Here is a 26832-nt window from a genome sequence, read left to right as displayed (position 1 = left end):
AGCATTGAGCAGACGGTGCAGATGAGGGCACCAGAAGACAGCAATGACAGCCTCCTCAGTCTGGCAAGCAGGGCTTCAACGATTTGGTGCCCAGAGTACTGACTCCCAGTGTGGGGGTGCTGTTTGTGCCTTGGGTAGGGTGGTCAAGGAAGGCACCAGCATGTGCGCCCTGTGCATGAAGACCTGACCAGGGGGTGAGGGAGCAGAGGAGTGCGCCAGGAAAAGGTGGGCCAAGGCCTTGAAGGGGAAGCTACCTGTGTGTCCAGGGTCCAGACTGGAGGTGGGGTGTCAGGAGTAGAGCAGGTGAGAGGACACTGAGGCCAGCACAGTGGCCCGGGGGCTCAGAGCAGGAAGGGCTCAGAGTGGAGGAGAGAAGGACCAGGGTGGACACACCCTGGAGGTAAAGCACAGTACCTTGCTGGTAGCAGAGGTGGGCGCTACACTCGGAGAGGAGGCAGACCACTTCAGGAGGGAGAGCGCTGCCTACCCTCAGCAGAGGCGAGAAAGGGTGCAGGTGGAGGAGGGCGGGAGGCAGTGGCCAGGCAGCCAGGATGTTTCTGGAGCCCCAGGTAGGGCTTCTGTGTGTGACATGCAGGGTGGTGGGTCCTGGAGGTGGTGCGTGGGCAAGACTACCTGACATCATCTCCGGGAGAGTAAAGTTCCGGCAGAGGTCTGGCCTGGAGTGCAGACTTGTAGACTGAGCTTGCTCCTCACTGCTCGGTCCTCTCTGCGGACCCCTTGCAGCTTCCTGGCCACACTGCCTACACATGTACCTGCTGGCTAAGGACAGCCTGTCCCTGGGCCCAGCTTGCCCAAGCAGCACGCTCCCACCTGCTGGGGCTCCTACCGGCAGGCGCAGGCGGCAGGCGGGAGACTCTGCACGTGAGCTCCACCTGGAGGGGCGGTGAGCTGAGGGAGCCCCTGCATCTGGTAGGGACTTGGCTGCAGCAAGCCTTGGGGTTGGTAGAGATGCAGGAATACAGGGAACAGCACTATCTGCAGGTCATATAATCACCAAGTACAGGGACCATAGTGGTGCAGTTTTTGAGGGCTGAGCAGTCTGGGAGTCCCCCCCAGGGGGAGAGAATTACATATTGGCTTTGGCATATGTAGGGTTTGACTTGGGCCCAGGATGGAGCTGGGGTACCTGTGGAAACTGCCTGCACCCTCAACACCCCTGGCTGCTTCACCTTCACCTTTCAGGGGAGCTGTTGGTAAATGATCAGAGGAGGGCTGGGTCTGTTGGGACTGAGGTGTCAGCCAGGAAACCTGTGATATTGTTCTTCTGCTCTTTCTTCCCCTAACCCACTGGAAAACTAGTAATCCTTGGAAGCCCATCTCAAAAACCACGCTTTCTAGGAAACCCTTCCTAATTTCTCCATTCAGTATTAGTTCCCCCACCCTTGTGCCTCCTCAACACCCAGCAAAGACCCTTAATCCCAAGTTGCTCACACTGCACTGTGGTGTTACATCGGTCTCCCCTAGCAGACACTGAAGTCCATAGGTTCTTCTACTTCCAAGTGTGAGGCTTAGGCCAGCAGGGCTTCATGGGTGTTTGTTGACTGAATAAGTGAGAGAAGGAAAGAAGGAACAAACCCATGATCAGGAAACAGCCTGTGGAGACGCCTAGTTCTGCTTCTTTGCTTTACACATAGGTAAACTAAGGCCCACAGGGGCCACAGCTTGTCTGAGTTTAGCCCAGCATTCCAGGGTCAGAGCTAGTCCCCAGGCCAGGACACCTCCACTGTGCCAGGTTCTGTGCTAGCTGGGTCCTTGTGGGTTCCAGAACAAGGGGAACCTAGAGGCCGACACACTTGAGGGGTTCTGGGGTGAGTAGTCAGGTGGGAGTGTGTAAGACAGCAGCCAGGGGCCTCTGTGGTCAGAGGCAGATTAAGGTCAGTTGAGGCCCTGGGCACAGAAGAAAATATTGGGCCCCTTACATTAGAAAAAAGTGTCAAGTCGGGGTTTTATGGGGTCCTTCAAAAGTCGGGGCCCAGGGCGCACGCCCAGTGTGCCATCCACTGTTAAATCCACCTCTGCGTGTGGTCCTTCCCTTTTCTGGCCTCTGCAGCCTTGCAGCTCCCAAGGGCCCTGTGGCCTCCACAGTCTCCAGCTGGTTTTCTTTGGAGAACACATTACTCTGTGCCTCAGCCCTCAGCGGAATAACCTGCCCTCAATGACCTGCTCAGACCAGCGTGCTGGGCTGAGGCCAAGCCCAAGGTACTTCCCAAAAGTCTGTATGGCTGTGCTGGCAGAGTCCACTGCCTTCTAGCATGAGGGGATCGAGAGACAGCTCCCAGGTCTCATTTAACCCCCACTAGGTTGCTGCTCCTAGAACACAAGTGGAAGCCAAGGCTTTGAGGTCTGAGATTGCAGCAACACCAGGAGCAGGGGAGCCCACATTTGTCCTGGGACTGGCTGAGTCCAGACTTGCTCTCCCTTGGGGCACAGTCCACAAGCAGCATCCTTAGGAGGGAGAACCAGTTCCTGGAGGAGGCTGGAATCCGCAGTGCCCCGCCCAGAGGGCAGAATGGTACAGTGTCATGGGCCAGGAAAGAGGACTGTGGGCCAGATGGTAGACCTGGGTGGCAGAGCAAGTCCATTGAGGAGACCGTGTCCCGGGCCAATGGCTGGGAGGCCTGCAGAGCCAGGAGGCCCAGAGCCCACAGCCATGCAGGCACCTGCTCACTCACAACCGCTGGTTTCTGTTCTCTCATCGACTGAATGGGAATGTCTTTGGGGATGGGGACACCTGTAACTGTAGGAGATTAATAACTAAGCTATTGATTTTTTAAAAATGTATGTTAAGTAACTGATGATCGAACCTCTTATTAGTTGGAACAGGTTTTCAGTTTGGTTTCCCAGAAAACCCAAGAAATTAATCATATTACTGCACATGAGGAACATTTTACCTCTCTATTTCTAAGAGCTCTTTTATTTACAGTCTTATCCTGTGTTTCCTAAAAGGTGCTAAACAACATTAAGTAATAACAGTTGTCTTGGCTTGCTTTTCATATTAATGACAAGACTCTCTTGTTTTACTGTTAAGTCTGAACTTGGCCTTAAGTTTCAAGTAGATATTATTCTTCATGGACCATTAATCAGATTCCCACATTAATCGCCAAAAGTGTACACTGGAAATAGATACTCAGTTTCACAAAAGGCTTTTTTGTATTCAGCAAAATCATCAAATTTCTTTCCTTTTTAGACTTTATTAGTGTGTTGAATTATTAACTTTTATGAGTGAAGTTATCCCGTGTTCCTGTGTTAAATCCCAGTGGTCAGGCTTGATTGTGCTTTAAATGGCTACCAGGTTCATTCTGCCGATAGGATGCTTAGGGTACTTTCATCTGTATTCATTGGTAAAAATTTATATGTACTTTCTTTTTTACTATTATGTATTGGTTTTGGGTGCACAGCTCAGTGGTTAGACAATCGTATACTTTACGTAGTGTCCCCCTCGACTTTGCGAGCACCCCACCGGCACCGCACATAGTTATTGCAATATTATGGATTGTATTTCCTATGCCATGCTTCCTCAAGGATATGAACTTTTCTATTAGGGGACATATTTGACACATTTATAAACCATAGTTATGTTAACTTCATACAATGGATAAGAAAGTTTTTCATATGAATGATGTAGTTGAGCTAGTTTAGATATCATATAAAAATCTGAGGCTTGAAATAATTCACTTTAGAAACTGTCTCAGCTATGGCTTGCTTTTTGAGTGTGTGTGTGTGTGTGTGTGTGTGTGTGTGTGTGCTTCTCCAAAGTTAGAAGTGGGGACGCAGTCAGACAGACTCTTGCATGTGCCCAACTGGGATCCTGGCATGCCCACCAGGGGACTATGCTTTGCCCATCTGGGGCGTTGCTCCGTTGCGGCAGGAGCCATTCTAGTGCCTGAGGCAGAGGCCACAGAGCCATCCTCAGTGCCTGGGCCAACTTTGCTCCAATGGAGCCTTGGCTGCGGGAGGGGAAGAGAGAGAGAGGAAGGAGAGGGGGAGGGGTGGAGAAGAAGATGGGGGCTTCTTCTGTGTGTACTGGCCAGGAATTGAACCCAGGACTTCACACACCGAGCTGATGTTCTCCCACTGAGCCAACAGGCCAGGGCCAGCTATGGCTTGCTTTTATTTTTCCCTGAGGTTTAGTTGGCTGTCAACTCACTTAATTTGTACCGTGGTTATTGGTCATTTTTGGGTTCTAAATATTTTCAGTCTATTTTGGTTGTTTATATTTTCTAGATAATATCCCAGTTCATCATGCTTTCAGATCTTTTAGCACAGATTTACATAATATATTCTTTTTTTTTCTTTTTCTTTTTCTTCTAAGTGAAAGGAGGGGAGATAGACAGACTGGAATCCACCCGCAACCTCCATCTGGGGCCGCAACTGAGCTATTTTTAGCACCTGAGGTGGAGGCGGAGGCTCCATGGAGCCATCCTCAGCACCTTGCTGATACGCTCGAACCAATCAAGCCATGGCTGTGGGAGGCGGGGTGGAGAAAGAGACAGAGAGAGAGAGAGAGAAAAGTGGAGAAGCAGACAGTCGCTTCTTCTGTGTGCCCTGACCAGAAATTGAACCCGGGACTTCCACTGAGCAGATGCTCTACCACTGAGCAATCTGGCCAGAGCCCATAGTGTATTCTTTTACAGTCTCTTCACATCAGTGGTTACATTCCCTTTATCATTACCAATGGCTGGATTTTTGCATTCCCTGCCCCTCCCTCCACCAGCCTCTCCCTCCCTCCCTCCCTCCTTCCCTCTCTGCCAGTCTCCTTCCTTTCTTCTATCTTTTTTTTGATTAGAATTTCAGAGGTTTATTTTTTAATTTGCATTTTCAAAGAAAATTAGTTCTTGAGTTTAATCAGCAAGTTCTACTCTTGCTCTTTCATTAAATCCACTAATTTATCTCAGTAATTCTTTCTTCCAGTTTGCTGTATGACTGTTTTGTTTAGAAGAAGCTCTTTTTTTAGCTTTTTGAATCAAGAGTTTAATTCATTTGTTTTCATTTTTTATTGCTTATGTAAAATATACTCAAGTTGCCTGACTAGGCAGTAGCACAGTGGATAGAGCATTGGCCTGGGACGCAGAGGACTCAGGACCGAGGTTGCCGACTGAGTGCAGGCTCACCAGCTTGAGTGTGGGGTCACTGCTTGCATGGGATCATTGACATGACCCCATGATCACTAACTTCAGCCCAAAGGCTGCTGGCTTGATGCTCAAGGTTGTCACTGGCTTGGCTGTAGCCTCTTTGTCAAGGCACATATGAGAAAGCAATCAATGAACAACTAAGGTGCCACTATGAAGAATTGATACTTCTCATCTTTTTCCCTTTCTGTCTGTCTGTCCCTCTTTCTGTCTCTCTCTCTGCCTCTCTCGCTAAAAATATATATATACGCTGAAGTCTATTAATTTTTTCTGAGTATAGCATTGGCCATATACAATTTCATAAGGAGTTTTCTCATAAGGGTTATTTTTCTGATGTGTTTGTAATTGGAGTTTTGATCATTTTTTAACACAAATGTAGTTGAGGGAAGTTTTTATCAAGTGGGCAAATTATTTTTGGTTTGTTCTGTGGTTATTCATACTCACCTGTGTGTCTGTATCATCCTGTCACCTGTGCATTTCTGTCTGTTTGGGAACTCTATTGGGGCTTCTCTGGTGCTCTGACGCATGAACCAGGTGTGTGAGAACTCTAATAGAAGAACATGCCATTTTGTATTCAGGGCGTGATGTTTCGTGCACTTGTTTCTTCATGTTTCTAACCCCTCTTTGGAGAGATCACACTGCAGTATTTGCGTCCCTTTCCGCCACTTGTCTCCTGGGGTATCTACCATGTGTCAGAAAGTTTAGACATTTCTAGCTGTCCTTTGGGCTGTCCTCTGGCCTGTGCAGAAGAGCCACTTGCGTTGTGCTTGGGCACTGGGCCCATTTCTTGGATGTAGCCGGCAGGTGTGTTCTCAGAATCTGCCTCTCACTCTCAGCCCTTGGCAGAAAGAACCAGCCTGCAGGCACAAGACCCGGGCTGCTTCCCTGGCTCCACCCTACCTGACCAATGTGGCCTCAGGCTGTCAGCCTTTTGGGCTGTACCTTATCTGAAAAGTGGACAAGAATGCCTTGGAGGCCACTATAGGGATGTGTGGGATGACCAGTAGGTGGAAAGTCATCCGTGAATGTCACTCACTGGCAGTCAGAGTGCTGGGCTGTCTCAGGAAGGGCCCGAGTCTGGCTGCCTAGCACAGAGCCCCTCAGGGGCACCTGCATGGCTGGTCCTCTGACCCTGGCCTGACCCCCAGCAGCACTGAGTTCCCTGGTCCCAATCTGTGCATCCCAAGCTGGTGGTACTTATGGGCAAGGCCTTATCCATCTCGCAGGAGCCCTGGCCAGTCCCCACTCGCCGTTCTCCTGAGCCCGCACAGAGGGTCTCAGGCTTGGATCACATCATAGTGGACACATTCACCAGGGTTCAAACCCTGGCTACCCTGTTTCAGAGATTTAAGACCAAGATTTGATGGCTTAAGCCCTTTGGCCTTTGTTCCTTTGTCTGAGAAATGGGACTGTGGCTGCCATGCCAGGCAGCATGAGCAGCAGAGTGAAGGGAGTGTGCTACCCTGGCAAGGGTGGATGGGTGTGATGCTGGTACTTCTGGGCACTGGTTGGGTTCTGGCCACCAGGCTCTAAGTGTCCAGGGCCAGGCAACACAAGGCATGTGACAGAAAGCTGCTTGTACACAGGGTGGGAGATGTCTTTATTGGAGGGCCAAGACATGTGTCCTGGTCCTGATTCTGAGAAAATGTGGCCTCTGGACAAGGCCATGGCTCTCTGGGCCCAGCAGGGAGCTGGCTGCCCCTTCCCCAGTGCACCCCTTGTTTGGCACCCAGGTGCCCCTGCTCATGAAGCACAGTGGGAACCCAGGGGACCCACTTTGGACATTTACCAGGAGAATGAAAATCCAAGTGAAGGAAATTAGATTTTGTTTGTTTTTAAACACAAAGGAAAATCATTGTTTAACATAATTAGATGTCACTTAAATATAAAAGAACTGTGTGTTCCTTTTTCCCACACCCCAGTATCCCAGCAGCCTTGTGGGGGTTGAGCTGCTATTTGCTCCTGGGAAGGTCCCCCATCCCACCTGCTCATCCAGAGGGGCCCAGCCTCCCTGCTTCTCAGGGACCCTCAGCTCTGGCACCATCCCTTCATTGTGTTGCTCATTCATAGCCATGCTGCACTGCTTCTCAGACAGGGACCTGGGCAAGATGCTCCCTCCTGGAGCCCAGGGCCCTCCCCCCAATGGGTGGGAGCTCCTGTGATGGCACCACACTCCACTCAGCAGCAGCCTTGAGTGGGTGCCCATACACCCAGGGCATCCAAGAGCGGCATTCTCACCTGAAGTGGGAATCTGCACCCAGCTCCCCACCTCCACCTTGGAGGCACCTTGAGGAGGCTCACAAAAATGATAGGGCTGACCCCCCAGTTTCCTCGCAGTTTGTACACTCTCTTGAGTTCAAGCCCTCATCCAGCTCAGCCTCCTGGAGTTCGAGTCGCCCACCCACCCACAGAGCACTGTAACAACAGATGGAATTAGCTTGAAGGAAGGAGGCAAGCGGTGAAGGGGTAGCGGAGGCCCCGGGCGTCCTCCCCCAGCCCTGAGGGAGCCCGTATGCTAGCTGCCCACCCTGCGGAAAAGGGCAGGGATTCTTGAAATTCTCCCTGCTCGTCCTCAGGCCCCTCCAATCTCAATAATCAGACGATTATTTATGGACAATGGCATTTTGTCCCCTGAGCAGCCATGGGAGAAGCTCACTGGACAAAAAGGGAGAAAAGGAGGAAAAAAAGAAGAGAAAAAAACCCCCCAGACTCAGCAGAATTTGTATGTAAGACTATGAGGAGGAGATGCAAGATTCCTCTCGTTGCACCAGGGTCACGAGCCACAGGTTGAGAACCGTTGCTCTAATCAATGCAATAGTATTTGGAAATAGGAAGGGATTCAGAAGGGAAAACATGAAGCATGCATCTGTAACAAAGCTTTATTTGTCAGCACTGTCCCTTTCCCTGAAGGAGGAGCGGGGGGAGGTGCTGGGTAGCTCTGGTTCCCATGGCAGTGGCCTCCTGGCTAGAGTCGGGCTTGCAGCCCAAAGGGCACATGAGGGTGAATGTGGCCATCCTCATGGCATCTGGCAATATGACTTCTTGAAGCTAAGCTTACATGAAAATGTTACTGCTCGCCCTCTGGCCCCCAGTGCCCACTGGCTGGAGGGATGCAGAGATGGGAGCTGCAGGGCTGGGGTCAGCCATGTCCCCAAGGATTGTCCAAAAGAGTGCAGAGGGAGGAGGGTGAGGGCTAAAGAGGCTTGTCCACAGAGGTGTCACTTCTGCCACTCCCCACCCGACACTGGTCAGGCAGCCACACACGGCAGTGTGACCAGGCCATGGGTCTGCCTGCTTGAGAGCAGGGGCAGCTTCTCTCCCTTCTCTCCCTGTCTGGGGAGGGGCACAGTGACAGTACGAGGCATGAGGAGGTGAGAGGAGCCCCAGAGGCGGGATCAAGGACAGGGGCAGCAGCAGCCCCTGTAATCTGTGTCTAGGAAGGTAGTGGGTAACCTGGAGCACAAGTGCCCATCACTGTCCTGCAGTTGTGATGGTACCCAAACCAGCAGGACCTAAACACGTCCTGAGCATAGTGGCCTCATGCCCTGCTCACTGCCACCTATGAAATAGGCACTGGAGGTACAGAGGAGGGTGCTGGCTTCCTGCTTAGGGGGTGCCCAGGCCTTCCTCCTAGCCTGCTGGCCCCCCCAGCTTATGCTTGCAGCCAGACCCTGAGTATCTGTGGCATGCTGGCCCAGGTGGCAGGACCAGGGCTTTCTAGAGCTTAAGGGAGACATATTTCAGCTCAAAGTTTAGGAAGAACTGAGAGCTGAGGTTTGGGGAAGGGAAGGACAGCACCCAGCAGGGAGCTGTGTGCTGTACCCTTCGGTTGTTGGGGTTTGTAGAAGTTGGGCCCTTCCATCCTTGCGGGTGGAGGAGCCAGAAGCAGATGGGCAGCGGAGCTCAGGGGAGAGGGTTCCCGTGTGAGGCAGAGGACAGACAGGCCTGGGACCACCCTGGGGGCGGATGCAAGGTCTGACTTGCAGGGTCCAGGCTTCCAGAACCTCTTGCACCCATTAGACTCTCTGGAAATGATGGTGAGCTAAACATGAAGACTCTCAAGTAGGTGTTAATCACCTGTGCTCTATGCAGGTAACATCAGAGGGCCTGGCACTAGCAGGTCACTGGGCGAGCAACACCTGGCCCCAGGTGGGGGTCACAGTCCTGATGTCATTGGTGGAAATGGTGTTCTTTTGTGGAGCTGCGAATACAACATTTTGGGGAACAAACGTGGGAGGTTGAGGTGGTGTAAAATTTAACAGAGTTAAATGGAAGGCTGTATGCAGGTTCCTAATGTCTCATCTCTGTCCATCTTGCTGTAGAAAAAGTCCAACCTTGTCTTCATCAGGTCTAGAACAAAGATCAGGGTCCACAAATTCTATGCCACTGGTTCATTCCATATCAAAGCTTAGTTCAGTCGGCTTTTGTTCCTGTCCAGTTGCCAAAGTCTCTCTTCCTAGCTGCCCTTCGACTAGCACTGCATTGCCAACCCAGGCTTGTGCTGGGAGCCGTGTCTGGAGTCCACAGGGTCTGCCACGGGCCCAGGTGGCTGCTAGGGCTGCATGGCTGCTATGGAGAGAGAACCAAGAGAGAACGTGTGAACAAAGAGAGAGAGAAAGAGAATGAGCGCTAGAGCTTTGTTAGGCTGATTATATTACCCCGGGCTTGGGAAGGACCAGGTGTTCTTTCACACTGACCACTCAACTTCACAGTCTTTCCTGGGCTTGCATTGGGTCATCCCCCTAACCAAAACATTTCCTAGATCTTCTGGGGTTCTGTGTCCCTTAGCCAATCTGATCCATTTCCCAGGTTGGGCTCGGCCCCTTTATGGTTTCCATTTTTGTTTCTACTGCTCATTCCTCCAAGTTTTATAGAAGCACCTCCCCACGTCTATGTTGACTGCTATTGCAGTGTCCAAGAGCTCTGCAGCAGCATCTGGGTTCCACCGTGCATGTGCGTACCTCCCCAGCACCATCTTGGCATCAACTGCGCACGTGCCCAGCAGAGGAATTTCTCCTGCTGTTTTTATTCCTCCCAGTAATGACCAGTAATGATCCTTCCTGCCTGCTTCAGGGATTAAGTCTTGAGGGAAAAGGATGCAGAGGTCCCTTGGGGAGTGTGTGAAGCTGTAGCATCCTAATGAGGCAGGCTTTACAGAGTCAGAGGGAGGGATAGATAGGGACAGACAGACAGGAACGGAGAGAGATGAGAAGCATCAATCATCAGTTCTTTGCTGCGACACCTTAGTTGTTCATTGACTGCTTTCTCATATGTGCCTTGACCACGGACCTTCAGCAGACCAAGTAACCCCTTGCTCGAGCCAGCGACCTTGGGTCTAAGCTGGTGAGCTTTTGCTCAAACCAGATGAGCCCACGCTCAAGCTGGCAACCTCGGGGTCTCGAACCTGGGTCCTCAGCATCTCAGTCTGATGCTCTATCCACTGCGCCACCGCCTGGTCAGGCATGAGGCAGGCTTTTAGTGTCCAAGTCCCTTTGCTCCCTTTCTTTAGTAATATACAGCTACCTACACTAACTCTAATAGCTCCAAGAAACTTTGGGTCCCAGAATGGGAAGGGGTGGGGTTATGGAGTGAGGGAGAGAGAGACACTGAGCTTTCAAGAGCAGGGGAATTAAAGAAGTGGGGAGAGGAAGGAGGACCTGAGAAGGGAGGGTTTGTGCTTGAGGTGAGCAACCCTGTGCTCCTCCAGCCAGAGGGTCCAGTGCCTTCTGCCCTTAGCGACCCTAGGCTCTCCTGAAAATAAGAGAGCTCCCCCGTCTCTCCTTCTCTCCCAGTATCCTGAAATGCAAGTGGGACCCTAAGAGGCCATGGTGAAGTGACCCATAGACATATTGGTGTATTTTTGGTTTTTTGTTGTTGTTGTTATTGTTGTTTGTGTGTGTGTGTGTGTGTGTGTGTGTGTGTGACAGAGACAGACAGAAAGAGAGACAGAGAGGGACAGATAGGGACAGGCAGGCAGGAAGGGAGAGAGATGAGAAACATCAATTCTTTGTTGCAGCACCTTAGTTGTTCATTGATCACTTTCTCATATGTTCCTTGACTGGGAGGCAGGGGTCTCCAACAGAGCAAGTGACCCCTTGCTTAAGCTAGTGACCTTGGGCTCAAACCAGCAACCTTGGGTTTCAAGCCAGTGACCTTTGAGCTCAAACCGGCAACCATGGCATCATGTGTATGATACCACACTCAAGCCAGTGACCCTGTGCTCAGCTGGTGAGCCCACACTTAAACTGGATGAGTCTGCACTCAAGCTGGCGACCTCAGGGTTTCAAACTCCGGTACTCTGCGTCCCAGTCTGACACTCTCTCCCAGGCATGGCCAACATATGGCCAGCGGGCCAGAATTGGCCCGTGTAATAAGTTTATGTGGCCCACGATTAAATTTTTAATATTCTCTGCTACTTTAAAATCCCAGCTACTCAGAAGCAGAAGCATCTTTGATTATTGGAAATCGAGATATTTAAGAAGATAGTGATATGCGGAAAAGAATTACGTGTGTGACTAATCTAGAGTTAACTTCCAATAATTGGTCGAATGGATTCGCGATACTTCTTTATTTTTAAAAAAAATTTCATTATAAAGATTTACAACTTTTGTACTTGTCTGTACTCAATGTAAACTGTTTGACGTTTAGAGGTGGTGATGTGAAGCCCACATTCTTTTAGGCAGAGTTTGCCAGCGCGCACCCAAGGTAAAAAAAATTTGTTATTTTTGTGGTTAAGGGAGCTGAATCAAGTGGCATTGTAGCATAGACAATAGCTGCTGTTGATAACTGAAAATGTGTCCAGGCTGTTTGTAAAGCGAAATAATTGTTTTATTTGCAACATAACCCCTTCAAGCTCATTCTATTAATTATATATTGTTTTGATTGATTGCGATACAGTTTGGATATTTATACGGTATGTAATTATATTTTTATTAAAATATATTTTTAAAATAATATTGTATATTAAGATTTTTTCACTCACATTTATTCACATATAAATTACATAATACAATTTTGTTTACTTAAACTAATCATTTTTGTATTTAACATTTTTAAATTTTAATATTTTATCTGGCCCGTGAAAAAAGTTTTCTTTCTAATCTGGCCCGGGGGCAAAAACTGTTGGCCACGCCTGCTCTATCCACTGTGCCACTGCCTGGTCAGGCTGGAAATACTGTTGTTCAAGCTGCCTGTCAGCATGGAGCCTAATTAGTAGAGACAGGGTGCTTATTCAGATGGCTGGCAATGTGAGAAGATAGGGTTATGTTCCCAAAGCCATCTCCCCATCCTGTCCCAAGTCAACCTTTTCTTTTTTAAATAAAGTGTTTTATTAATATCAGTTGGATATTACAATGATAAATAAATTTTAATGCATATAAGAAATTGAAGTAAAAGGTTACAAGTGACTGTCACAAAATGATTCGGACCTCAACATTAAATTTCTTTTGCTTTACAGGTTTAGGATAATTTCCATTCCAACAGATAATTAGTAAGGAACTGGCTTGCTTAATATTGTAGGAGAAGGCGTGCTCGGCTTAAAATGGGGATGAGAGGAGGGGGCATGAGAGTATAAATTCCAGGATATTGCATTCCTTTTTAAAATTTTTATTAATTTTAATTTATTGTGTTAACATAGATTTAAGTGTCCCACTGACTATAATAACACCCTCACTGTCACCCCCTGTGACAGTGTGCTGTCCTGTTTTCTGTATCTCTGTGTTATGTATATATAGTTTCACTAATCCCTTCACCTTCTCTGATTCTATCCCCTCATCCTCCTTCCCTCTGACAGCTGTCCCTCTGCTCACTGTGACCTCACTTCTGCCTCTATTCCATTCCTCAGATTACTTTGTTCATTAGATTACACATATAAGTGAGATGATATGATACTTATATTTCTCTGCCTGGCTTATTTCACTTAGCATAATAATCTGCAGGTCCATCCATGGCATCATAAAAGGTAAGATTTCCTTCTTTTTCAAGGCTGCATAGTATTCCATTGTGTATATGTACCATGACTTTTTAATCCACTCGTCCATTGTTGGACACCCGGGCTGTTTCCAGATCTTTGCTATTGTAAACAATACTGCAATAAACATAGGGGTGCATATCTTCTTTTGAATCAGTGATTTGGTATTCTTCGGATATATTCCTAAAAGTGGGATAGCTGGGTCAAAAGGCAGTTTCATTTTTAATTTTTTGAGAAAACACCATACAGTTCTCCACAGTGGCTGCACCAGTCTGCATTCCCACCAGCAGTGCAGGAGGATTCCTTTTTCTTCACATCCTCACCAGCACTTATTGTGTGTTGATTTGTTAATGAGCACCATTCTGACAGGTGTGAGGTGATATCTCATTGTGGTTTTAATTTGCATTTCTCTGATGATCAGTGATGTTGATCATTTTTTCATATGCCTATTAGCTATCTGTATGACCTCTTTGGAGAAGTGTCTATTCAGTTACTTTGCCCATTTTTTAAATTGGATTGTTTACCTTCCTGGTATTGAGTTTTACAAGTTCTTTATAAATTTTGGTTATTAACCCCTTATCAGATGTATTGTCAAATATGTTCTCCCATTGTGTGGTTTGTCTTTTTATTTTGTTCATATTGTCTTTTGCTGTGCAAAAGCTTTTTAGTTTATTTTGTCCTTTATTTCACTTGCCAGTGGAGATAAATGAGCAAAAATATTGCTATGAAAGATATCAGAGAGTTTACTGCCTATGTTTTTTTCCAAGATGTTTATGGTTTTGTGACTAACATTTAAGTCTTTTATCCATTTTGAGTTTATTTTTGTGAATGGTGTAAGTTGGTCATCTAGTTTCATTTTTCCGCATGTACCTAATTTTCCCAACACCATTTATTAGAGACTGTTTTTACTCCATTGTATGCTCTTACCTCCTTTATCCAATATCAATTGTCCATAAAGGTGTGGGTTTATTTATGAGTTTTCTATTCTGTTCCATTGATGTGTCTGCCTGTTCTTATGCCAGTACCAAGCTATTTTGATTACAGTGGCCTTGTAAAATAACTTGACATCAGGAAGTGTGATACCTCCCACTTTATTCTTCATTTTCAAGACTGCTGAGGTTATTCGTGCTCTTTTTTGGTTCTATATAAATTTTTGGAATCTTCTAAGTCTTTGAAGTATGCCATTGCTATTTTAATAGTAATTGCATTGAACTTATAGATTGCTTTGGGTAATATAGACATTTTAAAGATGTTTATTCTTTCTATCCATGAACATGGTATATGCTTCCACTTGTTTATATCTTTCTTGATTTCTTTTTTCAATGTCTTATCATTTTCCAAGTACAAGTCTTTTACTTTTTGGTTAAATTTACTCCTAGGTACTTTATTTTTTTGTTGTTGTTGCAATAGTGAAGAGAGGATTGTTTCCTTAATTTTTCTTTCAGACAGTTTATTGTTGATGTATGAAAATGCCACTGATATCTAATAAATATTAATTTCATATTCTGCCACCTTGTCAAAGTCATTTATCAAGTCTAATAGTTTTCTTGACTCAGATTTTAGTGTTTTCTATATACAGTATCATGTCATCAGCAAATAATGATAGTTTTACTTCTTTTTTTCCAATTTGGATGTCTTTTATTTCTTCTTGTCTGATTGCTGTGGCTAGGACTTCTAGAACTATGTTGAGTAAGAGTGGTGAAAGGGGGCACCCCTGCCTTCTTCCTGATATTAAGGGATTGTTTTTAATTTTTACCCATTGAGTATGATGTTGGCTGTGGGTCTGTCATAGATGGCCTTTATTATGTTGAGGTATGTTCCCTGTATTCCCACTTTGCTGAGAGTTTTGATCATAAATGGGTGCTGGATTTTATCAAATGCTTTTTTTTTGCATCTGTTGAAATTATCATGTGGTTTTTCTCCTTCCTTTTCTTTATGTGATTAATCACATTGATTGATTTGTGAATATTGTATCAGCCTTGCCTCCCCAGAATAAATTCCACTTGATCATGATGTACCAAGTCAACCTTTTTATAAGAGGAGGAAAAGGGTAAGTGTTTTGGAATTTTAAGCTAGAGTTAATTAGATTGTAGTCAAAGTTAATTGGATCATAGCTGAAGACTTTGCTTGCAGACCCCTGGGCCACAACTGTGGACTACTTGCAGTGCCCTGGGCCACAAAGGTGGATCCCTGGCAGAGATCAGTAAGTCATACAAACCCACTCAGACATCCCAGCTTCTGGAACAAAGTCTCTACCTGCATTAATCAGTAAGCCCACTGACCATAACCATAGTCACCATTACTCAGACTAAAATTTTAACTCTTTGAGTTCTCCCTGTCACACCTACTGCCAGCTTTTGCTGCATTTTTTTGTCTGTGAAACCAGTAGGGGGACACCAGGACTGGAGGACAGAAGATTATGTGAGACCATGGGTGAAATAAGGGGCTGCAGCAGTCTCTGCCACCTCACCTGTCCTGCTAGGGGGTGAACTTAACTCTCCTGTGCAGCTGGTGGAAGGAGGTCCAAGACATGGGCGGAGAAAATACAGGCAGAATGCACTGCGGTCTGTCCCCAGGTGTCTCTGAGCCTCTGTGTGAACCAGGAGGCCTGCCAGAATGCTCACCTCTCCCCGTCCACAAGGAGTATCTGAGCAAGTATGTGACCAGGGCCCCAGGATCATCAGCAGAACTACTCTCTACCTCCCCAGCCAGGCAGGTTCTTAGTTATAATTTAGAGTCACAGGCTCCAGAGAGTCAAGGTCACCTTCAGCATCCTGATGGCTTCAGCCTGGCAGGCGTAGAACTCCCAGTCTCCCCCTTCAGGTGGGGTGACTAGAGAGGACCCAAAGGGTAGACTCAAATCCTTCCTAATGTAGAGGGCCCCCTAAAATTTACTCAAAGGTTTTACATTTGCTCAAAGAATCCTGAACATGGGGTGAAGGTAGGGGCCATGCATTTAAACAAGCATTTTATTTACAAATTTGATCTGACTTGTGACTTCCTACTGAGAGTTTCCTGCTGTGTAAAGCGAGGGCTCCCTTTGTTAATCCCTCTTCCCAGACTATCCCCCCAAGGGGGTCACCTGCCCAGGTCCTGGCCTAAGGTGCCCACCTGAAGCTCCCATGCAGGCCTGAGTGGGACTGTGCTGGAGGAGGGCAGGAGGGACCCCTCCTTTACCCCTGCCCAGAGCCCTGCAAGGGGACACCGTGTGACTTGACTCCAGGGACTGGGGCAGGGTAAGGGGCAGCCTGGCACAGATCTACGTTTAGCAGGACTGACCCAAACAATTAGGAGCTATCTATTTTGAAGTGAGTGAGCAAGTAGGCGGTGCTTCAGGGAAGACTGTTTCTAGAGAGCAAGTGAGAGGGAAGGCTTGCAGGTCTCACTTGGGCCTGAATGCTTTGGTACCAGCCCTGCTCTGTGCTCACACTGCTCTTTTCCAGAAGTTTCCTTCAAACCTGCTTAGATCTCGCCACCTGGGGAAGGCCAGTGTCATTTTCCCATTTCAAACACTGACCTCATCTAATCCCTTATATCAGGGCCTTCTCTGTGTGGTCATCATGAGTGCCGGCCACAGCCTGCTCCTGTGGGGGCTTAGCAGAACAGTGGGCCCTGCTTTCTTCATCACTGTGTCTCCAGTGTCTAAGCAGGTCCTTATTGACATTATGATTGAATGAATGAATAAGTGGACAGATAAGCAAGGAGTACAGGCTCGGTGGAGCACCCCACCCTCTGCCACACCCCAAGTGCACGTGATGTCAGAGAACCAGGCCACCAGCCTTTAGAAGGGCAACAGAGTGCATTTTGCGGATGGGACAGGAGGCCCCACCTCGGCTGCCAGAGCTGGGCTCACATGCCACTGGCATGGTTCAGTGAGCCAGCATTGTCCCTCCCTGGTTGTGTCTTCTAATTGCCAATGGGGCTTCTGCCCTGCTCCCACGGAGGCTGGATGTTTTTTGGAATCAGGATGAAGCTTGAGATAGCGCCACTAAAGCACCCATTCTGAGATCTCTGCCAAGCCCTGCCCTCCTGATTTAAGTGGCCCGGCAGGGTGGGGGCCCACGGCTGGTGCCCTGCTCCCTACTGGTGTGCTTTCTCTGGTTCTCTTGCTCAGCCAGCAGCAGGGAGGCTGGCGATATGTGTAATTCTCAGTTGCTAATTGTGAGGTCCGAAGCCTGCTGAGCTAAAAATAATATCCATTTTTGTTGAGTAGGTTAAAAAATAGAAGCCCGTGTGTGTGCCAACGCTGAAGGAGGCACCCTCTGCAAAGCCTGGCAGGGGCAGGGGCTGCTGGCTCCCAGCTCCATGTCTGGGAAGATTCCTGGGGGCTCTTGTGGCATGGGCCATTTTTGTCCATTTTCCAGGAATCTAGGATTCTTTTTTGTTTGTTTGTTTTTTTTCTTTTTCTTTTTTTGAGGAAGGGAGATAGAGAGACTGACTCCCGCATGCGCCCCAACCAGGATCCACCTGGCAACCCCCATCTGGGGCTAATGCTCGAATCAACTGAGATATCCTCAGCGCCTGAGGCTGACATTGATCAGACCAACCAAGCTATCCTCAGTGTCCCAGGCTGATGCTCAAATTGAGCCACTGGCTGCAGGAGAGGAAAAGGGAGAGAAAGGGAAGTGGGAGGGGTGGAGAAGCAGATGGGCGCTTCTCCTGTGTGCCCTGACCAGGAATTGAATCCGGGACATCCATATGCCGAGCCAACACTATTCACTGAGCCAACCAGCCAGGGCTGGAAGCTTAGATTCTCAACTTGGCATACAGGACTATCTTCTGGGAGCCCTGTCCCTGGAATCATGTGCAGAATGCCCAGGAATGAACATTTTTCTGTATGTACAGGGTAAGGGCTTCCTGCTTTCCCAGCTCCTCAGAGGGTCATGCCAGGCTAGCATAGGGATGAGGAAGTGACAGTCCTGAGAAGAAACTGGATTGTGAGGCAGGCAGGCTGGGCAGACCTGTCGTCGCTGCCTCCCGAGCCAAGTCATGCCAGCCTTTATCTGAGAAATGGGCACCTCTGCATTGATCCAGGTTAGATGAGAAGGGTAAATAAAGCCCAGCACACACTGGGGCTCCAACTCCTGAAAATAGACATTTAAAGGTTAGACAAGAGGAAGCTTGTCTCTACTTCTGTTTCTCAGAAATGTTCAGAACTGCAGACTCTAGGGTCTGGAAGGGGTCCTCACATTCTGACGGTGCCCTGGGAACCTGCCCCAGACAGTTCTTCTTCACAGTGGGATGGAGGCCTGACACTGCTCCTGTCGAGACAGTCCCCTTCCCAGTTTGTCATCCCCACTGCCAGCTGGGGCAGAGTTGGCTGTGTCTGAGGCTGGCCAGTTATCACCAGTGCCACCTTCCAGTGTTTCTCCTTTAGTCCCTCTGGGCTGAGAAATGTGCTTTGTGCAGACACCCTGGGCAGTGGGGGGTGAATGGTCATCTAGGCCTGCCTCCTCTCCCCCAGAATGTGCCCTTGAGGGCAGCATTGGTGCCAGGCTGAGCAGCATCTGAAGAATGGCATTTACACCTGTACCGACGTGCCCTTGCATAGGTGGCCGTGTGAACACGTTCTGGGCCAGAAGCTGTGTGCCATGCAATCTCCTCCCACACCACCACACCCCACACCCATGCCTGGAAGCTGCAAAACTAGTGTCCTTCCTAACCTATGTGCTGTCAGCATGTCTATTCTAGATGTGGGAGGGGATATGGAAATAGGACGCCAGCTGCTCTTCCTTGGGCTGGCTTTTCCAGAGACCAGAACCTTTGGCAAATCTCATGTGTGAGCACTTTGTTGGGAAGTGTGGTCCAGGGGAGCAGGAGGGAAGAGACACGTGCACAGACACAGGCGAGGTCTTTTGACAGGACTCAAGGCTGTCTGTGGGGAGAAGCTTTTGTCCAGTAGGGGTGGGGAAGCAGACTTCTTCTGGGTCTAGTGTTCCATTGACCCATGCTTGCTCCAGTTGTTGCCTGGCCCCACCCTGACTTCTGAGCTGTGCATGTGAACTGGATGGATCCACAGGTGAGAACCTGTAGCCTAGGGCAGGAGTTATGTGGCCTGCTGGTGGCTGTGAGGCCCTAGGTCACAAGCCATAGATGTGGCCTTCTCATCTGGCACCCAGGTACCTCTTGAGACTTGGCTAGGAAGATACATAGATATTTTTCATTTTGGAATTAAGTATAATGGGGTGACATTGATCAATAGGAGTACATAGGTTTCAGGTGAACATCTCTATCATTTGAATTATTGATTGTGTTGTGTGCCCATCACCCAAAGTCTAATCATTTTCGTTCACCATGTATTTGTCCTTTTTTATTCTCTTCCCCTTATCCCCTTCCCCAGGTAACCATTTCACTTTTATCTGTGTCCATAAGTCCCAGTTTTATATCCCACCTATGTGTGAAATCATATAGTTCTTATCTTTTTCTGATTTACTTATTTCACTTAGTGTAGTGTTCTCAAGTTTCACCTATGTTGTCGTAAATGGCAACAGGGCATCATTTCTTATGGCTGAGTAGTATTCCATTGTATATTCTTGAGAATGTTTCATGCATACTGGAAAAGAATGTATAATCTGATGTTCTGGGATGAATTGTTCTATAAATGTCTAATATGTCCATTTGGTCTAGTGCAGTGGTTCTCAACCTTTCTAATGCCGTGACCCTGCAATACAGTTCCTCATGTTGTGGTGACCCCAAACCAAAAAATAATTTTGGTGACTACTTCATAACTGTAATTTTGCTACAGTTATGATTCGGAATGTAAATACCTGATATGCATTATGTATTCTCATTGCTACAAATCAAACATAATTTAAACATAGTGATTAATCACAAAAACAATATTTAATTATATATTGAGAAATATTTATTACTAATGGACCTCCTTACCTAGTGTATTGGGGCTACCATTCTGTAAATAGCTGCTTAACTAATGGATCTGTTTTTTTTCCAGATTAGTGGCAAGTTTTCTATATAGAACAGTGTGAACTACATCATAGGATACACTGCAGTCTCTGCACAGCACGGTATCTTTCAGGGCTCTTTCACACTATAAAGCAGCGGTTTCTGCGGTGGAATCCACATCTCATTTACTTCAATGGGAGACCCGTGGATTCCGCAGAAGAGAGATCCCCTGTATGGCAGAAATGCAGTTCCAACACATTTCTTCTATAGGAGGCAGATCTTTTACACTGCAGAATCCGCACAGCAGATTCCTCAGTGTGAGGCCTTCCAGTCTATTGGGGGTGGTGGATTCCACCTTTGGAATTTTTCCGCTCTAGGAAAAGTTCTAGCGTGGAAAAAATTAAGCAACATGCTCTATATTTGAGCGGAATCTGCTGCGGCCTCCCATTGACTTGAATAGGAGAAGAAGAAATGTGTTGGAAACTATCATTTCTCCACCTCTTATTGAAATCAAAAGGAGGCTGTGGCGGATTGTGTGGTAACCCGAGATTCTCGGGAGCTCTCTTCCACAAAATCCGCCGCACTCCCAATGAAATCAATAGGAGGCGGATTCAATGCCGGAAACCGCTGATGTCAGCAGTTTCCTCATTCAGAATATGGGAAAATAGTGGGAGATGTGGGAGATAATTATACATTGGGGGAACAGTGTGAACTACATCTTATAGTGGTCTCTTATAGTATAAGACCGAAGTAGTTCACACTGTGTAAATGTATGGTGCTTTGTGTAAGTGTAAGCTGCTTTGTGTAGTGTGTAATGGTTACACACAAAGCACCTTACACTTACACAGTATTGTGTGTATGGTGTGTGTTTACATTATTAACCTTTTTTACACCAGCAGGCTGTCTCACAGGCTCTCTTGGCTCTCGCCTCTTGCCTCTCCGCCTCCTAGGCTTCTGTCCTCCGGCGCTTGCTGCACCCGCCCACAGATGATGTCAGCAAGCGCCGGACACACGTAATGCGCTGCTATGGACTGTGGAGCGTTCCCCCCACCCCTTAGGCCCCAGACGGATGATGCAATCACATCTGCGCATGACCGCAGGCATTCAGTTTGGAACGCAAGGCAAGTCCGTAACAGCATGTGCGTTCAAGCTGAATAGTGCTGCTGCAGACGGTAGCGTGACTTCTCAGCGGCTAAAGCCATCAGAAATATGTATTTTCTGATGGCTTTAGGCGACCCCTGTGTTTTGGTCGTTTGACCCCTGCCAGGGTCGTGACCCACAGGTTGAGAACCACTGGTCTAGTGTGTCATTTAAGGCTGATTTTTAAAATTGATTTTCTGTTTGGATGATCTATCTAAAGCTATCAATGGTGTGTTGAGATCTCCAACTATGATTGCATTTTTGTCTCTATTTTAAGATCTGCTAGAAGAGCTATATATATTTTGGTGTTCCCTAATTTGTGTGTGTGTGTGTGTGTGTGTGTGTGTATTTTTACAAAGACAGAGAGAGAGGGGGACAGATAAGGACAGATAGGCAGGAAGGAAGAAAGATGAGAAGCATAAATTCTTTATTGCAGCTCCGTATTTGTTCACTGATTGCTTTCTCATATGTGCAGAGCGAGTGACCCCTTGCTCAAGCCAGCAACCTTGGGCTCAAGCCAGTGACCATAGGGTCATGTCTATGATCCTACGCTCAAGACAGCAACCCTGCGCTCAAGCTGGTGAGCCTGTGCTCAAGCAGGATGAGCCCTGCTCAATCTGGCAACCTTAGGGTTTCGAAGCTGGGTCCTCTGCATCCCAGTCGTTTTATCCACTGTGCCACTGCCTGGTCAGGCTCAGTGCATATATATTAAGAAGTGTTATGTCTTCTTGATATAATGTCCCCTTTATCATTGTGAAATGTCCATCTTCGTCTCTTGTTACTTTTGTTGTCTTGAATCAGTATTGTCTAATATAAATATGGCTACACCTTCTTGTCTTTGGGTATTATTTGCTTGGAGAGTCATTTTCCAACCTTTCACTATGAATATACTTTTTTCCTTGCAGTTTAGATGTGTTTCCAGAAGGTAGCATATGGTTGAATTTTGCTTTTTGTGTGTATGTGTGACAGAGGCAGAGAAAGGGACAGATAGGGACAGATAGAAAGGGAGAGAGATGAGAAGCATCAATTCTTTCTTCGTGGCATGTTAGTTGTTCATTGATGCTTTCTCATATGTGCCTTGACTGGGGGGGCTATGGCAGACCGAGTGACCCCTTGCTCAAGCCAGCGACCTTGGGCTCAAGCTAGTGAGCCTTGCTCAAACCAGAAGAGCCTGCATTCAAGTCAGCGACCTCTGTGTTTCGAACCTGGGTCTTCCGTGTTCCAGTCTGATGCTCTATCCACTGCGCCACTGCCTAGTCAAGCTGGGTTTTGCTTTTTGATCCATTCTGCTACTCTGTGCCTATTGGTGAGTTCAGTCCATTTACATTTAGGGTAATTATTGGCATATGAGGGTTTTCTATAACCATTTTATGTTTTGTTTTGTAGTAGCTCTGTGTCTCCTTCAGTTCTTCTCTTCCGTGTTTCTGTCATTTGTTTTTGTTTGGTGGTATTCCATATTCTTTCCCTCTATTTTCTCTTTTTAAGTTATATGTTTTATTGGATTTTTCATGGGTGGTTACCATTAGGTTATTGAGAAAAATAATTTCACATATACAAGAGTCTTTTGTCTTGTGAGTGCTTCTGAACTTCATCCTTCCTTGCTACTTCAAACCTTTATCCTCTCCCCTTTTATGTTTTTGTTGTCACAGATATTCTTGCTTTTATTGTAATCTTGTTGGAGCTTTTACTTGTAGTTTTGTGTTGTTTTGTTCTTTGTATCCAATAGGATAACCCCCTTGAGTATTTTCTGCAATGAGGTTTTTCTGGTAATAAATTTCCTCAGCTTCTGTACGTCTGGAAAAGTTTTCATTTCTCCTTAATATTTGAAGGACAACTTTAATGGATATAGTATTCTTGGCTGGTAATTCCTTTCTTTCAGTACTTTGAATGTTTGGGTCCACTCTCTTCTGACTTGATGATAACCTGATGGCATTCCTTTATATTTTATGTTCTTTTTCCTAGCTGCCTTGAGGATTCTTTGTCATATATTTTTGATATTTTTATTATAATGTGCCTGTTTGGGTTGAGGTAACTAGGCATTCTGTTTGCTTTTTTTTGATTTTAGGATCTAACTCTTTCCATAGACTTGGGAAATTCTAATCAATTCTTTGAATAAGCTCTCTATTCCCTTCTCCCTCTCTTCTTCTTCTGAAATATCCATTATTCTTTTTAAAAAATTTTATGTATTCATTTTACAGAGGAGAGAGAGAGAGAGAAGGGGAGAGGATCATGAAGCATCAACTCCCATATGTGCCTTGACTAGGCAAATCCAGGGTCTTGAACTGGCAACTTCAGCATTCCAACTTAACACTCCATCCACTGTGCCACCACAGGTGAGGCAATACCCATTATTCTTATATTGCTCTTTTTGATGGAGCCAGACAGTTCTTGTAGAGCTCTGTCATTTTTTAAAATTCTTGGGTCTCTTTTTTTCTCTCTGTAGCAACTCTAGTTTCCTGTCTTTGATGTTGCTAATTCTCTTCTCTGTCTGTCCTGTTCTATAAGCAAAACTTGCTAGCTCATTCTTCAATTCATATATTGAGTTTTTCATCTTTGTTTTTAAAGTTTCAACCTCCTTAGTGAGGTATTTGTTGTTTTCTGAGCTAATTAAATTGCCTATCAGTTGTTTTCTTGTATCTTGTTGAGTATTTTCAGAACTTCAATTTTGAATTCTCTCTTCTTTTGTTCAATGAGAGCAGGGGAGGCAGAGACAGACTCTTGCATGTACCCCAACCGGGATCCACCCAGCAAGCCCACTAGGGGGTGATGCTCTGCTCATCTGGGGTATTGCTCCATTACTCAGCAACTGAGCTCTTCTTAGCACCTGAGGTGGAGGCCATTGAGCCATCTACAGTGCCCAGGCCAACTCGCTCCAATTGAGCTATGGCTGCAGGAGGGGAAGAAAAAGAGAGAAAGAGAAGTGAGAGAAGGAAGGAGGGATGAAGAAGCAGATGGGTGCCTCTCCTGTGTGCCTTGCCAGGGAATCAAACTGGGACATCCACATGCTGGGCCAATGCTGTACTGCTAAGACAACTGGCTAGGGCCAAATTACCTATCGTTTAACTTTAAGATTTCCATATGATTGAGATTGCTTTCTGGAAATTTTTCATTTTCTTTCTGAACTGCCTCTCTTGGGTAGTTTTGGTATTCTTTTTTTTTTTTTAATTTGTTAATTTTTAATTTGTTAATTTTCTTTCTTGAGGATCTATCTAGTGAGGTTAGTGGGGTATTGAAATCCCCTACTATCATAGTATTGCTGTTGATCTCGCCCTTTATATCCATCAATGTCTGCTTTATATATTTAGGTGCTCCTATATTAGGTGTGTAGATATTTATAATGGTTATATCTTCCTGTTGGATTGCTCCCTTTGTCATTATGTAGTGACCTTCTTTATTTCTTACTATAACCTTTGTTTTAAAGTCCATTTTGTCTGATATAAGTATTGCTACCCCAGCTTTTTTTTCATTTCCATTGCATGAGATATTTTTTATTGATTTTAATTTACTGTGTTTACATAGATTCTAGTGTTGCCCCGAATGCATTCCCCCTCCCCCATATTCCCCTCAAAATCTTCCTTGCCCCCCTCCCAAGAGCTCCCTTCCCCTTCAGGTTTAATTATGTTCCTCAGTTCACATTGTTCCTTGGATTCCTCAAATGAGTGAGGTCATATGATATTTTTCTTTCTTGCCTGGCTTATTTCACTTAACATAATATTTTCCAGGTCCATCCGTATTGTTGCAAAAGATAAGATTTCCTTCTTTTTCATGGCCCCATAGTATTCCACTGTATATATATATACCAAGCTTTTTAATCCACTCGTCTACTGATGGACACTGGAGATATTTCCAGATCTTGGCTATTGTGAACATAAACCTGGGGGTGCATTTTTTTTTGGAATCAGTGATATGGTGTTCTTGGGATATATTCCTAAAAGTGGAACAGCTGGGTCAAAAGGCAGTTCGATTTTTAATTCTTTGAGGAATCTCCATACTGTTTTCCACAGAGGCTGCACCAGTCTGCATTCCCACCAGCAGTGCAGGAGGATTCCCTTTTCTCCACATCCTTGCCAGCACTGATTCTGTGTTGTTTTGTTGATGAGCGCCATTTTGGCTGGTGTGAGGTGATATCTCTTTTTGGTTTTAATTTGCATTTCTCTAATGATTAGTGATGTTGAGCAATTTTTCATCTGTCTATTGGCCACCTGTATGTCCTCTTTGGAGAAGTGTCTGTTCATTTCTTTTGCCCATTTTTTTTATTGGATTGTTTGTCTTCCTGAGTTTACAAGTTCTTTATAAATTTTGGTTATTAAACCCTTATTAGAACATATTGTCAAATATGTTCCCCCATTGTGTGGTTTGTCTTATTCTGTTCATATTGTCTTTAGCTGTGCAAAAGCTTTTTAGTTTGATATAGTCCCATTTGTTCATCTTGTCCTTTATTGACTTGCCCGTGGAGATAAATCAGCAAATATATTGCTGCGAGAGATGTCGGAGATCTTATTGCCTATGTTTTCCTCTAGGATGATTATGTTTTCATGACTTACATTTAAGTCTTTTATCCATTTTGAGTTTATTTTTGTGACTGGTGTAAGTTGGTTGTCTAGTTTCATTTTTTGCTGGTAGCTGTCTAATTTTCCCAACACCATTTGTTAAAGAGGCTGTCTTTACTCCATTGTATGCTCTTACCTCCTTTGTCAAATATCAGTTGTCCATAGAACTGTGGGTTTATTTCTGGGTTCTTTGTTCTGTTCCATTGATCTATATCCTTGTTTTTTTTGACAGTACCAAGCTGTTTTGAGTACAATGGTCTTATAATATAACTTGATATCAGGAAGTGTGATACCTCCCACTTTATTCTTCTTTTTCAGGATTGCTGAGGCTATTCATGTTCATTTTGGTTCCATATAAATTTTTGGAATATGTATTCTATATCTTTGAAGTATGTCATTGGTATTTTAATTGGTATTGCATTAAATTTATAAATTGCTTTGGGTAATATAAATATTTTGATGATGTTTATTCTTCCTAACCATGAGCACAATATATGCTTCCACTTGTATTTATCTTACTTGATTTCTTTTATCAATGTTTTGAAATTTTCTGATACAAGTCTTTAACCTCCTCAGTTAAATTTACTCCTAGGTAGCCTGACCAGGCGGTGGCACAGTGGATAGAGCGTTGGATTGGGATGCCCAGGACCCAGGTTCGAGACCCCCGAGGTCGCCAGCTTGAGCGCGGGCTCATCTGGTTTAAGCAAAAAAGATCACCAGCTTGGACCCAAGGTTGCTGGCTCGAGCAAGGGGTTACTCCATCTGCTGAAGGCCTGCGGTCAAGGCACATATGAGAAAACAATCAATGAACAACTAAGGTGTAGCAATGTGCAATGAAAAACTAATGATTGATGCTTCTCATCTCTCCATTCCTGTCTGTCTGTCCCTGTCTATTCCTCTCTCTGACTCTCTCTCTGTCTCTGTAAAAACAAAAAAACAAAAAAACAAAAAAAAATTTACTCCTAGGTACTTTATTTTTGTTGTTGTTGCAATAGTGAAGGGGATTGTTTCCTTAATTTCTCTTTCTGACAGTTCATTGTTGGTATATAAAAATGCCTCTTGATTTCTGAGTATTATTTTTATATCCTGCCACCTTGCTTAATTTATTTATTAGGTCCAG

At 45.9% G+C, this 26832-nt stretch overlaps 1 protein-coding gene across 4 annotated transcripts in view; it reads left to right on the top strand.

Moving 5' to 3' along the window:
• The window catches only part of RASGEF1A (RasGEF domain family member 1A), a 79713-nt gene that overhangs the window by 27971 nt on the left and 24910 nt on the right, over positions 1 to 26832 (top strand). For 2 of the 4 annotated variants that reach the window (XM_066243699.1, XM_066243697.1), the window contains exon 1: positions 23366 to 23495. The exons of the other annotated variants lie outside the window; for them this stretch is intronic. The gene's annotated coding sequence lies outside the window, so the exon portion shown is untranslated. Of the gene's footprint in view, positions 1 to 23365; positions 23496 to 26832 lie in introns of those variants that run through there. 4 annotated transcript variants of the gene reach the window in all.

This window comes from Saccopteryx bilineata, chromosome 9 (genome assembly GCF_036850765.1).
Source record: "Saccopteryx bilineata isolate mSacBil1 chromosome 9, mSacBil1_pri_phased_curated, whole genome shotgun sequence".
Lineage (NCBI taxonomy): Eukaryota > Metazoa > Chordata > Mammalia > Chiroptera > Emballonuridae > Saccopteryx > Saccopteryx bilineata.
This window is presented reverse-complemented; position numbering and strand designations above follow the sequence as displayed.